This window comes from Myotis nattereri (assembly GCF_964212035.1).
Source record: "Myotis nattereri genome assembly, chromosome: 3".
Lineage (NCBI taxonomy): Eukaryota > Metazoa > Chordata > Mammalia > Chiroptera > Vespertilionidae > Myotis > Myotis nattereri.
The window spans coordinates 53,638,131-53,652,392 of NC_138077.1; the positions used below are offsets into that span (position 1 = coordinate 53,638,131).

Here is a 14,262-nt window from a genome sequence, read left to right on the forward strand (position 1 = left end):
AGAGAAGGCAAATGCTGAGTTAAGAGGTCTCAGAAGTTTAGCAAGTCCTGGTGGTGATAACATCGAGCATCTGAACTTTCCAGACCAAGACTGATGGAAAAGACAATCCATAAAACCAAGAAGTTAGGAGTTGAGATTAAGGAGCCTGGAGGAGCAATAGCTCAGATATTGAAAGATCCTGGGAACACTGATGGGGGAAAGAGAAGAAAATCAGCCAGATCCTAAAGTCATTTGGGTAGATATAAAATGCTTACTATGGTTTTGGGCAACAGCATCAATAATTTGAAGAAGAAAATATAGAGGGATGAAATTAATAAATCTTTAGCCCTGGCGGGGCAGCTCAGTTGGTTGGAACATTGCCCTGTACACCAAAAGGTTGTGAGTTTGATTCCCCATCAAGGTGTATGCCTAGGTTGTCAGTTGCATCCCCAATTGGGGTGCTTACAGGAGGCACTGATCGATGTTTCTCACATCAATATTTCTCTCTCTCTCCCCCTCCCACTTCAGACAGGGAGAGAAACATTGATGTGGGAGAGAAACCTTGATATGAGAGAGACACATTGATTGGTTGCCTCCTGCAATCGAGCCTGCAACCAAAGTACATGCCCTTGACTGGAATTGAACCCAAGACCCTTCAGTCCCCAGGCCAGTGCTCTAACCACTGAGAAAACCAGCTAGGGCAGAAAAAAGTTATTTTATGTTCCACCAAAAGAAGAAAAACAAAAACAAAGCAAAACAACTAACAAAGTTGGTAGTGCATGTTGAAGACGGACAGGATAGTCTTTAAATTGAATGAATGCTCCTTGTTCCCAACCTCAATATGACCATCCTGGTGTAGGAACTTTTCAGTTTCTGGTAGGAACTATTGGGTTAACAAATTCTATTAGGGTTGCCTTCTTGACCTTGACCTTCTTGATAGTAGCCTTATGTACTTAGGAGAGCAAAACTACCACCTGCCTCAATACTTATAAGGAAAGTTTAGCCAGAGCCAGGCATCTGTCATCACTACTGTTAAATATTCGTTGATGTCATTGTCCCTCTTTCCTGTTATTACACTGGCTACTACATAATTTTCACATATTTGGTGAGATGCATTCTCTACTGACAAGAAACTTAGAGGTATCCATTGTGTGTGATAACCATAGAAATAGAATGGATAATTAAAATCTTAATGTAACCCGCGAAGTTTATTTTATCCAAGTCTTTTAATCTCTTCCTTCACTTTATCTCTTTCCCCTCCACTCTACACCAACACTCTCATCCTGAAATTAGAGTTATCAACTAGTAACAAAATAAGATTTACGTTTTTGCTCTCGCACATCCACTGTTAACCACTTGCGAAGTACTAACACACTCCAAAACAGGTAAAGACTGACAGGATAAATATACATAAATTTTATGTAAAAAACATATATCTATATAATTTTTATATATATATAAACTTGTGTTAAGGAAAATTATCTAAAACTTACAAATAAGGGAAAAGATGAGGGCCACTTGTCTTTTCAACATTATATTGCAGCATTATTTAAAAATTTCCTCAAGGATTATTTAATTTTCTAGGACAGTGTATTTGTGTTTGACTTTGTTGTTTACTGTTTGATTGGAGCCCAGACACTGTGTATTTAGTTCCATGTTAATTTGAAAAATTGTTGTCAATAGAGAAGATAACCTGTAGGTTTATTTGCCTATAAGACATTAACCACTTTTTAAAACTATATTTTTATTGATTTCAGAGAGGAAGGAAGGAGAGAGAGAGAGAAACATCAATGATGAGAGAGAATCATTGATTGGCTGCCTCCTGCACGCCCCCTACTGGGGACCAAGACCGCAACCCTGGCATGTACCCTTGACCAGAATGGAACCTGGGACTGACAGAACCTGTCAGTCTGCAGGCCTACGCTCTATCCACTGAGCCACACCAGCTAGGGCAGACATTTACTACTTTTTGAACCAGTGTTAATCATTTTATTGGTGCTTCATTGATGAGTTAATAAGTCTTAGATATGTATTCATTTTACATTGGTATAAAAATTATGTTTTTTAAATTTTGAGAATTAAACTTTGATACCTGATAGCCCTGATAAAATAATTAATATATTTTTTAGATTTGGGGGCATGCTTTTGATATAATGGGCTGGCATATTTTAAACTTTTAACCTTTGACATTTTCACCTAGGAGAGGAGTTGGGAACAGGAAGCCAGGAAGAACGGAAAGCTTGAGGCAAAAGAGAAAGAGGCCAAGTTGAGAAGTTAGACAAATAAAGGACAATTGCCATATGAGGGGCCACTCTCCCCGTTTGGGTCACAGCTGGCCCAAGCAAGCAAGCGGTGTCACTATCTTCTGATAAGCCTTTGGGAAGGTCTACCCTGGCACTGCCAAGTTAACCACTAGGACTCCAGAATAAGAGGGCTGGGGAAGCAAAGTAGTTGGAAGGGTTGGGGCTAAGGATAGTAGCTAGGAAAATTGTCTGGAATATGCAGATGCAAATGCATTGTGCATCTTAAAGTCCCTCCCAGCCTACTCCATTACCTGCAGCCATAGTTTGATCTTAAGGGAATGAGGATGTACAACTATTGCTACTAAAATTAAATTAAAAAGGAAAAAAAAAAAAAAACCTCCACTACCATCAGAGGGCAGTATTTGTTTTTTTAATTTATCAAAAGGTAGTTCTGGCTTATCATACTAAAAAGATGTTAGTAATATTTTCTTAAAATTTAAACAATGTGCCTGCATCCACGTCCAGGTGAGTGCTAGGGTAAACCTGGCTCAGCCTTTACGTTGTTTTTAAATAATCTTTTTAAAATGGTAGGTCTTTTGTGTCATACTTAGATTCATTCATTTTAAGCACTTACTTTGTGCCAAGCACTATTCTAGGTAATAGGAATACAGAGGAGAACAAGACAGGATCCCACTTTCATGGAGCTCACATTTCAGTGTGGAGAAATAAGTAAATAAGGAAAATATTATATCATCATACATGCTGTACAGATAAATTTAAGTGGAGTGACATGGGGTAAATCCTTCACTTCAGCATCATTCCCTCCTGTAGAATCTAAAAAGGAAGACAAGAAAAACATTCTATCAGCCTGACAAAGCCACAAATGCAAATTCCAAGATCATGTAACTAAGACACCTGATATATGTTATCAGTCTTTTAGATGTACAGCAGTAACACTAAAATTCAAGGCCACTATTTATACCCCATTGAAGAACAGCTGAAGATCTTATGATATATTTTAAATTTTTTAGTTTTCAATTAAAGTTTACATTCAATATTATTTTGTGTTAATTTCAGGTGAACAGCATAGTGGTTAGACAATTTATAGTATTTTGAGTGACTGGACTAAAACCGACAGGATGAAATATAAAGAAGATAAAAGTAAAGTCCAACCCTTACATTAAGAAATGTCAACTGCAGGAGCACAGGATAGAAAATAATTCACTTCATAATGGCCCTGGCCAGGTAGCTCAGTTAGAGTTAGAGCATCTTCTCAATATACCAAGGTTGTAGTTTCATCCCAGGGCACATACAAGCATTAACCAATGAATACATGTACACCAAATCCATTTCTCTCATTTCTTCTCTCTCTCTCTCTCTCTCTCTCTCTCTCTCTCTCTCTCTCTCTCTCTCCCTTCCTCCCTCACTCCCTCACTCCCTCACTCCCTCACTCCCTTCCTCTCTCAAATCCATTTTTCAAAAAAGGAGTCACGCCCTAACCGGTTTGGCTCAGTGGATAGAGAGTCGGCCTGCGGACTGAAAGGTCCCAGGTTCGATTCACGTCAAGGGCATGTACCTGGGTTGTGGGCACATCCCCAGTAGGGAGTGTGCAGGAGGCAGCTGATTGATGTTTCTCTCTCATTGATGTTTCTAACTCTCTATCCCTCTCCCTTCCTCTCTGTAAAAAAATCAATAAAATATTTTTTTTAAAAAAGGAGTCATTTCATAGCAATTAATGTGAAACAGAGGGTTTAATGGACAGAAGATTCACTATAAACAGACTGCAGAGTGGCTGCCAAGGAAGCTAATGTAATTCTGCGCTGCACTAATTGAGCGTTTAATGTCCAGATCAAGAGAAGGAATGGCCCATTGTACGCTGCCTTGGCCAGAACCTGTCTGGAGCCAGGGTCTCTTTCAGGAGCCTAACTTTAAAAGGGACATTGACAAACTGGAGTGTGTCCAGCAGAGTGGCCATGTCACATGAGAATCTATTGGAAGACGTGAAGAGGTTTTTGCCTGGAAAAGAGAAGATTGCTCTTAATGAATATTTATGTAAAGACTTTTCATGTAGAACAATGTAACAGTACCTTTGGGGGGGGGGGGGGGGGAACTAGGCACAGTGGGTGGAACTTCAGGGAGCAACTCTCAGTCAATAAAAGGAAGAACCTTCTGAGGATCAAAGTTTCCAGAAAAAGGAAAGATGACTTTGTGAAGAGCTGGCTGTCCCAGAAAGCAGTCTAGCAAGGCACTCCACGAAGGTTAATCAGATCAGTGTTTTTCAAACTGCTTTCTATGGAGGGGTAGCCCAGGGAGCCAGGGTGGGTCAAGGTGGGGAATGGTCGTTGTTCCAGAGGGTAGAAAGGAGGGAGACTAAGGAGGAACTGAACCCCTAATTTAACCATAGCGGGTCAGTTCTTAGTTTTTAAGTTTTCTCTTTCTTGGGGTTCCACTAGAAATATTTAAGGCCTCTGTTACTAAATCAAATATTTAAAACCATTGGAGATGATGACTTTCTCCCCAACTCATGTGGTGACACACCTCCTCACTCTGGAGCACAGGCAAGAAAAGTCCCAGCTTTGTCTGAGCTCAATCACCTCTGAAGCTATGTAAATGGTCCCCTCCTTTCCCTTAAAAAAAAAAAAAAATCAGCCTCAGGCTTTTGGTTAAGTAGCTCTTGAAAGCGTAAGGCCTGACAATGGGGTGGATACATAGCACTAACCTTTAAGCCTTTCCCCACATGCACCCTTCCTCCTGTTCTGCCTCCTCCATCACTCTCCACCTCTGACAGACAAGGCTTGCTCCTCCACCCAAGGGGAGAGAAGTTTCAGTCAGAACTCTAGCCCTGGGCACCTATACTCTCCTGCTGCGGTGGGCCCTCCAGAAGATACGTGGCCACTATAGGCCACTGGAGGGGAGCTCACCAGATAGGAGGATCCCTTCCTGCTCACTAGGATTTCCCAGCCACCCAACGCATGAGTTCCCTCCTCCCTACTCAGAACCTCATTACTACTATTTATTTAAACCAGGGCTTCTCAAACCAGGCTTATGTTTTTAGTTGCCATAAAAGGGTGAGCAGCTTTTTAAAAGTATAAACTTAGTTTTTTTTAAAAAAAGTATAGACTCAGTTACTCCTCAGATCTCCTGAATCAGAATCTCCCAGGGACGGATCTAGAAACCTGTGTTGTGACAAGCTTCCCCAAGGGACCCCATTTGGGAACCTCTGGTCTATACTACTCACTTTAACATTGAGCCCACCTTATCCTGTATAATTACTGTATCCCCTTTTTCCTCAAAGTGAAGGGCCCTGTGTCACTTGGACGTGTGCCTCCATTTCCCATCAAGTCCAGATTGTAGCAGCTGACAATGAAATAAAGCATGAGTAACACCTGGAGTCCTCTTTACTTCCTTTACATTACCTGAGACTTCAAAAATATCCTATCTAATAAAGTGGTAATATGCAAATTGACCATCACTCCAAAACACAAAGATGGCCGCCCCCATGTGGACACAAGATGGCTGGCAGGGGAGGGCAGTTGGGGGCAACCAGGCCTGCAGGGGAGGGCAGTTGCGGGGGACAAGGCCTGCAGGGGAGGGAAGTTGGGGGGGACAAGGCCTACAGGGGAGAGCAGTTGGGTGGGACCAGGCCTGCAGGGGAGGGCAGTTGGGTGGGACCAGGCCTGCAGGGGAAGGCAGTTAGTGGTGACCAGTCCAGCAGGGGAGGGCAGTTAGGGGCAATTGGGCTGGCAGGGGAGCAGTCAGGTGTCGATCATGCTGGCAGGGGAGTGGTTAGTGGGTGATCAGGCTGACAGGCAGAAGCGGTTAGGGGCAATCAGGCAGTCAGGGAGGTGAGCAGTTGGGAGCCAGCATTCCTGGAATGTGAGAGGGGTCCCAGATTAGAGAGGGTGCAGGCTGGGCTGAGGGACACCCCCCCACCACCACCACCACCGTGCATGAATTTCATACACTGGGCCTTTAGTTAATATATTTTTTTAATTAATTTCAGAGAGGAAGGGAAAGGGAGAGAGAAATAAAAACATCAATGATGAGAGAGAATCATTAATTGGCTCCCTCTTGCATGCACTCTACTAAGAATTGAGCCCGAAACCCGGATATATGCCCTGACAGAGAATCAAACTGTGACCTTCTGGTTCATGGATCAGAACTCAACCACGGAGCCACACCAGCCAGGTGGAAAGAGCATTTCTGAAATGGAACTGTACCAGAGAGTCGCCCAAGTCAGAGGGGCTGACTCTCCCCCCTCAGCTCTTGTCACACTCACCAGAAGGAATTCAGGTGAGTGACAGAAAGCAGTATTGACGCAAAGCAAGTGAATTTATTAAAAATACACTTGGCATAAAGCACAAACGGGCAACTCAGCTAGTCTGAGTGCCTCACCTGGTGGGGGTTCAAGGGTTTTATACTTTTCTCCCTATAGATTTCAAGGTTCCCCTGCAAGATAGACAAGATTTCAAGGTTCCCTTTTTACATTGTTGTGGCTTTTCCCAGAATTTATGAGGGCATCTGCCAATATTATCTTGGCAAATCTCAAAACTGCTGACTTCTTTGTTCAGTGGGTGAGATAAACTCTTCCTTTTTCCCCCTTCCCTTTCTCCTGCCCTAGCAGCTATTTGTCCTGGCTAACATTCCCCCCTCAAGTGATACCATCCAAATGCTTCTGGGGTTTTTGTTATTTATCCTCCAGACTTCATCCGTCCTTGGGTTTAGCTGGCACAAATGGCATTAATTGGGTCTTTGTTCTCTATTTTCTCAGGCCAAGATGACTTAAGCTATGTATTCTCTGTTTAGGGAGGAGAGCTATAAACCATTTGCTCTCAAGTGTCCTTGGTTGGGGAAGATAAGGTCTTGTGATTTACAAGCTGGCTGCAAGCTGCCCAAACTGTTTGGCCTTGTTTAATTCTCTTGTCTCTGTTTCTCCATTCCACTTGCCCAGGAATTTTCCTAGTTTCTTACTATCCTGCCACCGAATCATATTGCCAGTGACCCCTGAAAACAGGACCATATATTGGAATCACCTGAGGAAACAGACTCACCCTGGAACACATATGTCTTCAATGAGGTGGTGAAATATGTCAACGGAAAGCATCCTATCTGTTGCCAGAACTATTGTAACTTATTAAGTACAAGTCAACCTCACTGGAGGCAAAGTGATGCTGATTCTGCCACATCAGGTGATTTAGCGGCTCCTCTAGAGCCACAGGGGCAGTGCTGTGTGGGCCAGGCAGCGTGGGCCTCTGCTCCGAAGGCCAGGGTAGATAACTCCACTTCTTCTTTCTGTGGAAAAAGCCCCAACCCCTGCAGGGTGTGGCAAGAGCCGACCTGAGGAAGAAGCTTTGCTCAATAGGAAATGAGCAATAACGGTGAAATGAGGAAGCCTGCTAGGCTTCAGCTTGATGGTTTTGAATTAAAAATAAAAAGAATGTGTAAAAAGTGAACACAATAGTGGAAAATTGGAAACAACCCAGATATCTATCAATATAAGAAACATCCAAACCTGAAGAGCATTTTTATGAGTTTGTTTGAGCCAAAATGATAACTTGTGCCAGGAAGAAGATTTAAATGCTCCAGGGAATAACAGTTTTGCATCTTATTTCATGCATTTGAAATTAAGAAAGAAACATAGAGGTGGGAGAAAGCAAGGCAGGGGTTGGATTACAGGATAGTTAACAAGATTATATGCTTTCTTGAGGATGGTTGCAATTTATTTCAAAGGTGCACTAGCCTAGATGCATAAAAACAATGGACAGGGCTTGCTTAAGGTAAAGATAAACCTTTTACTAAAGAAGTTATAGTCCTGGGGTGTGACTACCTGCCACGACCTGCCCAGTTAGGAATTTATGATCAGATCACCCTATGAGGTTACTTTCCAAAGAACTCCTTTTTTTGGTTCCTATATCCATCAAAAAGACATTTGTTAAATTGTGGAGTGTTCGTGCTGTGGCATATTGTGAAAAAGGAGGTAGACTTAGTGACCTGGAAATATCTCCTAGATACATGGTTAAGTGAGAAAAACAAGTTGCCAACTAGTGAGTATATTACAATTCATGATTTAAAATGATAGTAACACTCTTGAAGGATGATCACAAAGTAACTTGCCAGTAGAGAGGGAAATGAGGTTAAAGTGAGAGGGGAGGAGCTTAAGTGGGATATTTTTAAATTAAAAAAATAAAGTTCTGAATGATCTGAAGTTTTAACATGTAATTGTAATAAATCCTAACTAATTTCCAGACACTGTTCTAAGTGTTTCAGTCCTACTAACCTACTTAATACTCTCAATAAACCTATGGAAGTAGTTATCATTAATTTTCCCCATTTTATAGCCAAAGAAACTGAAGCACAGAGGACACACAGGTAATAAATGGAAGAGCTGAGATTTGAACCGAGGTCACCTGGCTCCAGAATTTGTGCACTAAACCTCCTCACTATTATGGATTATGTCTCTCAGTGAACTATGTTGGTCCATTGGATGTTAACTGTAAATGTAATATGGTCCCAATTAAAAAAACAAACTATATTGGGGGGGGGGGGGAGAGTGGAATTTAGGTCTCTAACGCTATCTCTTTGAAACATTGACCCAAAGATTCACTCTGAATTCCAGCTCAGATGAAATAATTTAGGAGTGAAAAAAAGTTGTTTCAAAACACAAGAAAGTCTTGCTTCTCTCTCCTATCCAAACTGCTGGTTAACGTTTCTTGAATAAAGGCCAAATGCTTTTACCATGGAAATAGAGATACGGTTTAATATGCAAATATCTCTCTGATTTAATACTACCAAGGTTTAAAGAGCAATTATATACAAAGAGCAAATTATGATATGGGATGGGAGAAGACAGGCAGGAAGGAGAGAGCCTGAAAGCACTTAGAGAGTTCACATGGGGAGGGTGGAGGCAGCAGATTATCATACACCTGTCATATTATCATGTACATATCCTATTAATTGCTATTTTAATAACACAGCTTCACGGTGATTCAAGCCTTGGCTTTTATAAGCTCTTTCTCATCTCTTTTACACCTTTGATCCTTCCTTGAAGCTAGAGACTATTGATATACCCATTTTACAGATAAGGAAATCAAGGCTCCAGGAGATTGTAAGGTAGTAAATTACCAAGTTGGAGCTGGAACCCAAAAGTCCTAATTCTCTTTCCAGGACCCTTGAATCACACCCAGATACCTCAGGCACATCACAGCCCTACCCAGGGTTAGGCCCGAGTCAGCATCAGTGGAAGAAAGTGGAGCAGATGAAAGACCCAGATGTTAAGGGTAGTGATGGGGTCCTGACCAAGACCCACTGACAGGTGTCCAGGTGCAATGACAGAGCAGGAGCCCTGGTCAACCAAAGGGCAACACAATGCCAAGGCCAGCCGCAGGTTGGGGGAAGAGGAAGGAGAGTTGATTTGGCATCTATATGCAATGACTTTGCTCCTGCCTACCACATCTCTAGGATCTTCCTCCTACTCCTTTCTCTCTTCGCTCCTCTATCCCACTCCTACTCCCATTTACAGTCATGACAAGCAGGAAAATACATACTATTTATTCCCTTGCGTATAAAAAAAAGCCCTACTAATTCTTTGAACTTCTTTTGGTTTTATCACCTAATTAGGGTAGGTGAAGTTCCATAACTCAATCACTTCACTCCTTAATTAAATCCCATTAATCTCTTTACTGCTTCATTCAATCTTAAACTCCTTTCATACTTGCTCTCCCTGCTAGTGCTACAGCAGCTTTAGGAATCAAATGACCTCCAGATGGATATTGTATGCCTCCCACAACTTTGTGTCGCATCTGCTAAAAAGGTGTCATGTTAATGACACAAAGACATGGGTAGGCTCCACAAATCCATGTGACCTGGAGGAAAAATATAAATGAGAACAAACATGCTGCAATTCCTCTGGGTTAGCTGATGACTCCTGACATTTCCTGCAGAGTTTGGACTGATGATAGTAGTGGGTGGAAAAAGGCACTAAGGAGGCAAGAATATTAACAATTAAAAAGCTAGTGTGCATTACAAGGAAGGCATCTCATGATTTTTGTTTCCATATTTTATTTTTGCTCTTACCACTGCCCACATAATTCTAAAAACCACCACCAGGGGGCAGGAGTATGCCAAGGTCGGACGTTTGAACCTGCTGGGTTTGGATTTCCTTTGGGAGAATTTCCTTACAGAGCAATTACTGTTCCTATTACACATTTTAAGAAACTACGGCAGAGTGAAGTAAATAGGCTGCTTAGCATCATATGAGTGGCAGAAGTAAGATTGGAACACTGGTTTTGGTAATCCATTTGGCAGGCTCTTTTAGAAATTACCTGAAATTACTGAGTTTGTAGCTATGATTTCCACATTTTTTTCCAATGTTAATAGTCCCCCCATTTTAAAATGTTTAAAAAATTCTTTATTGTTTAAAATATTACATATAGTATTACATATGTCTCCTTTTTCCCCATTGGCCTCTCCCTGGCCACCCCCACCCCCCCTTTACATGCCCTCACCCCCCTAGTGTCTGTGTCCATTGGTTATGTTTATATGCATGCACACAAGTTCTTTGGTTAATCTATTACCCCCCCCCCCACCCCCCCGCCTTCCCTCTGATGGTCTGTTCGATGCTTCTATGTCTCTGGCTCTATTTTTGTTCATCAGTTTATGTTGTTTGTTAAATTCCACAAATGAGTGAGATCTTTTAATATTTATCTTTCTCCGACTGGCTTATTTTGCTTAGCATAATGCTCTCTATGTCCATCCATGCTCTTGCAAATGGTAAGAGGTCTTTCTCTTTTACAGCAGCATAGTATTCCATTGTGTAGATGTACCTCCGTGTTTGTTTTGTTTTGTTTTTTATTGATTTCAGAGAGGAAGGGAGAAGGAGAGAGAGAGAGAGAGAGAGAGAGAGAGAGAGAGAGAGAGAGAAACATCAATGATGAGAGAATAATTGACTGACTGCCTCCTGCACGCCCCACACTGGGATTCAAGCCTGCAACCCAGGCATGTGCCCTTGACTGGAATTGAACCCGGGACCCTTTAGTCCATTCAGTCCAAGGCTGACGCTCTATCCACTGAGCCAAACCAGCTATGGCTGAATTGTACACTTTAAATTGATATACTTTGCTGCACTTTGATAAAATAAAAACTTCCTAGCAAGACTGGTCAAGAGGAAAAAACACAAGTTTTCAATATCAGGAATGAAAACAAAAATATCTCTGCAGATTCTACAACATTAAAAAGATAGTAAGATGATACAACTATCTTTGTGCAACAGATTTAACAATTAAGAAAACAACATTGCTACATTAGTATTAACTAAACTCCAGACTTTACTCATATTTCATCAGATTCTTTTCATTAATGACCTTTATCTGTTCCAGGATCCAACCCAGGGTACGACATTGTGTTTAGGTATTAGTCTCTCCTTATTTTTCATGACAGATATTTGTAGAATGTCCCTCAAATTGGGTTTGTCTTAGGTTTTTCTAATTATTAGAGTGGGATATGGGCTTTTAGAAAGAATACCACAGAGGTGATATGCCCATCACATCATATTAGGGTGTATGATATCCACCCTCTGGTGATGTTAAGCTTGATCATTTGGTTAAAGTAACATCTGCCAGTTCTCTCCACTATGGAGTTGCTATTTTTCTCTCTCCATACTCTATTCTTTGAAAGTGAGCTACTAAGTTCAGCTAATACTCAAAAAGCAAGGTGGAGACAAGTATCAAATGATCCCACTTACATGTGAAATCTAATAAACAAAATAAACTGATGAACAAAATAGGTCCAGGGGCACGGATGGATTGAAAGACTGACAGATCTCAGAGGGAAGGGAGATGGGAAGAGATTAACCAAAAAACATATATGCATGTATGCATAGCCCATGGACTCAGACAATAGTGTGGTGAAGGCCTGCAGTGGGGAAGGGGCTGGGGCGGGGGGAGGGCAAAGAGGGAGAAATGGGGGACATCTGTAATACTGTCAACAATAAAAAATTAATTTTTAAAAAGCAATGGAGATAAGAGGAGGCTACGCTTACCTCCTAGAGTGGGAAGTAGCTACATGCATTATTTGGAATTCTTCTGTAAGGAATATTTGTCTCTTCTTTCCCAACTATTTATTTATTTATTTATTCAGTAATTTCTTTATGTCAATATGGATGCAGAGCAAAACAGGGAAGAATAAAGAATGAATATGAGCCCTGAACAGTTTTGCTCAGTGGCTAGAGCGTTGGCTGAAGAACTGAAGGGTCTCAGGTTCGATTCTTGGTCCAGGGCAGAACCTGGATTGAAGGTTCAATCCCCACCTAGGATTGGTGTGAGCGGGAGGCAACCAATCAATGTGTCTCTTTCACGTCCATGTTTTTCTCTCATCCTCTCTCTCTCTCTCCCTTCCCACTCCCTTCCACGCTCTCTAAAAATCAATGGGGAAAATATCCTCATTCCTTGGGTAAGGATTTAAAAAAAGAACGGCCCTCTTCCTCTGTGCTGCCTACAGAGGTGGCAGCCATCTCCTACTCAGCACCATGACTGCCCTCAGACCCCTCATGAAACCCAAGATTGTCAAAAAGAGGACCAAGAAGTTCATCCGGCACCAGTCAGACCGATATGTCAAAATGAAGCGGAACTGGCGGAAACCCAGAGGCATTGACAATAGGGTGCGCAGAAGATTCAAGGGCCAGATCTTGATGCCCAACTTTGGTTATGGGAGCAACAAGAAGACCAAGCACATGCTGCCCAGTGGCCTTCGGAAGTTCCTGGCCCATAAGGTCAAGGAGCTTGAAGTGCTGCTGACGTGCAACAGATCTCACTGTGCTGAGACTGCTCACAACGTCTCCTCAAAGAACCACAAAGCCCCTGTGGAAAGAGCAGCCCAGCCATCAGAGTCACCAATCCCAATGTCAGGCTGCGCAGCGAAGAAAATGAATAGACAGATTGTGTGCACATTGTATGTGTGTTAATAAAATCGTAAAATTCTGCAATAAATAAATAAATAAATAAAAAGATGGATATGAAAGTAAACAGGCAGCTGATTGGCACCAGGGCTCAAGTCAATATTACTTAACGTGTGTTCTCATTTCTTTGAGATTCGGAGGCTCAGAGCCAGGACCAAAGTGTCTTTTGGATGACTAGATCTGTGAGGGATCGATGTTTTGTGTCACCCAGCTTTGGAACCAAGAAAACGGGCCATTGTGTAGATTTCTGACAAATGCATGGTTGACACAGGAACAGAAACTGACTCCTCTCTCAAGAGCAAATTAAATTCAGAAAACTGAAGACACAGAAAAGAGCTTACAATACACGTGCTGCCTTTTCTGTAACTGCCCAGATATAGCAAGAAGTACCTCAGCCGTGCATTAACCAGAGTAGTTCTGTACTCAGCTTTCAAGGATACTGAGGAGTGTCAAGAACAGTGGAGGGTCTGGGTGATGGAAATGGAGAAAAAATAGTTTATAAGTGACAACCTGTGAGAAGAAATTTAACTTTGTATGTATCCTCAGAGCTAACTAATATCTGGCACATAGAAGGGTTTCTTTCTTTAAAAAAAATTTTTTTTCTAGATTCCTTTTTTAAATTTTTTTTAATTTTTATTGATTTCAGAGAGGAAGGGAGAGAGAGATGGAGAAACATCAATGATGAGAGAGAATCATCAGTCAGCTGCCTCCTGCACACCCCCTACTGGGGATCGAGCCCGCAACCCAGGCATGTGTCCTTGACTGGAATCGAACCTGGGACCCTTCAGTCCACAGGCCAATGCTTTATCCACTGAACCAAACCAGCTAGGGCTATAGAAGGGTTCAATAAATATTTGCTGAATGAATGCTTGTCTTGGGGATCTGTGCCCATTCCCTCAGTAGAACACTGAAGGGCATGGAACAAGGAGTAAGACATTTCTGTGGATTTGGACTTGAAACGAGCTCAAAGCAAATAAATAAATATTCTTAAGTTAAACCTAAAATATCTATGATGTTGCCCTGGCCAGTGTGGCTTAATGGTTAGAGCGTCAGCCCACAGAGCAGAGGGTCTGGGGCTCAATTCCCAGT

At 41.9% G+C, this 14,262-nt stretch overlaps 1 pseudogene across 1 annotated transcript; it reads left to right on the plus strand.

Moving 5' to 3' along the window:
- The first annotated feature begins 12,744 nt into the window (after positions 1-12,744).
- Positions 12,745-13,148, plus strand: LOC308516646 (large ribosomal subunit protein eL32-like; annotated as a pseudogene). Its single transcript has one exon. The product of its transcript is annotated as a large ribosomal subunit protein eL32-like (transcript).
- Positions 13,149-14,262: the final 1,114 nt, after the last annotated feature.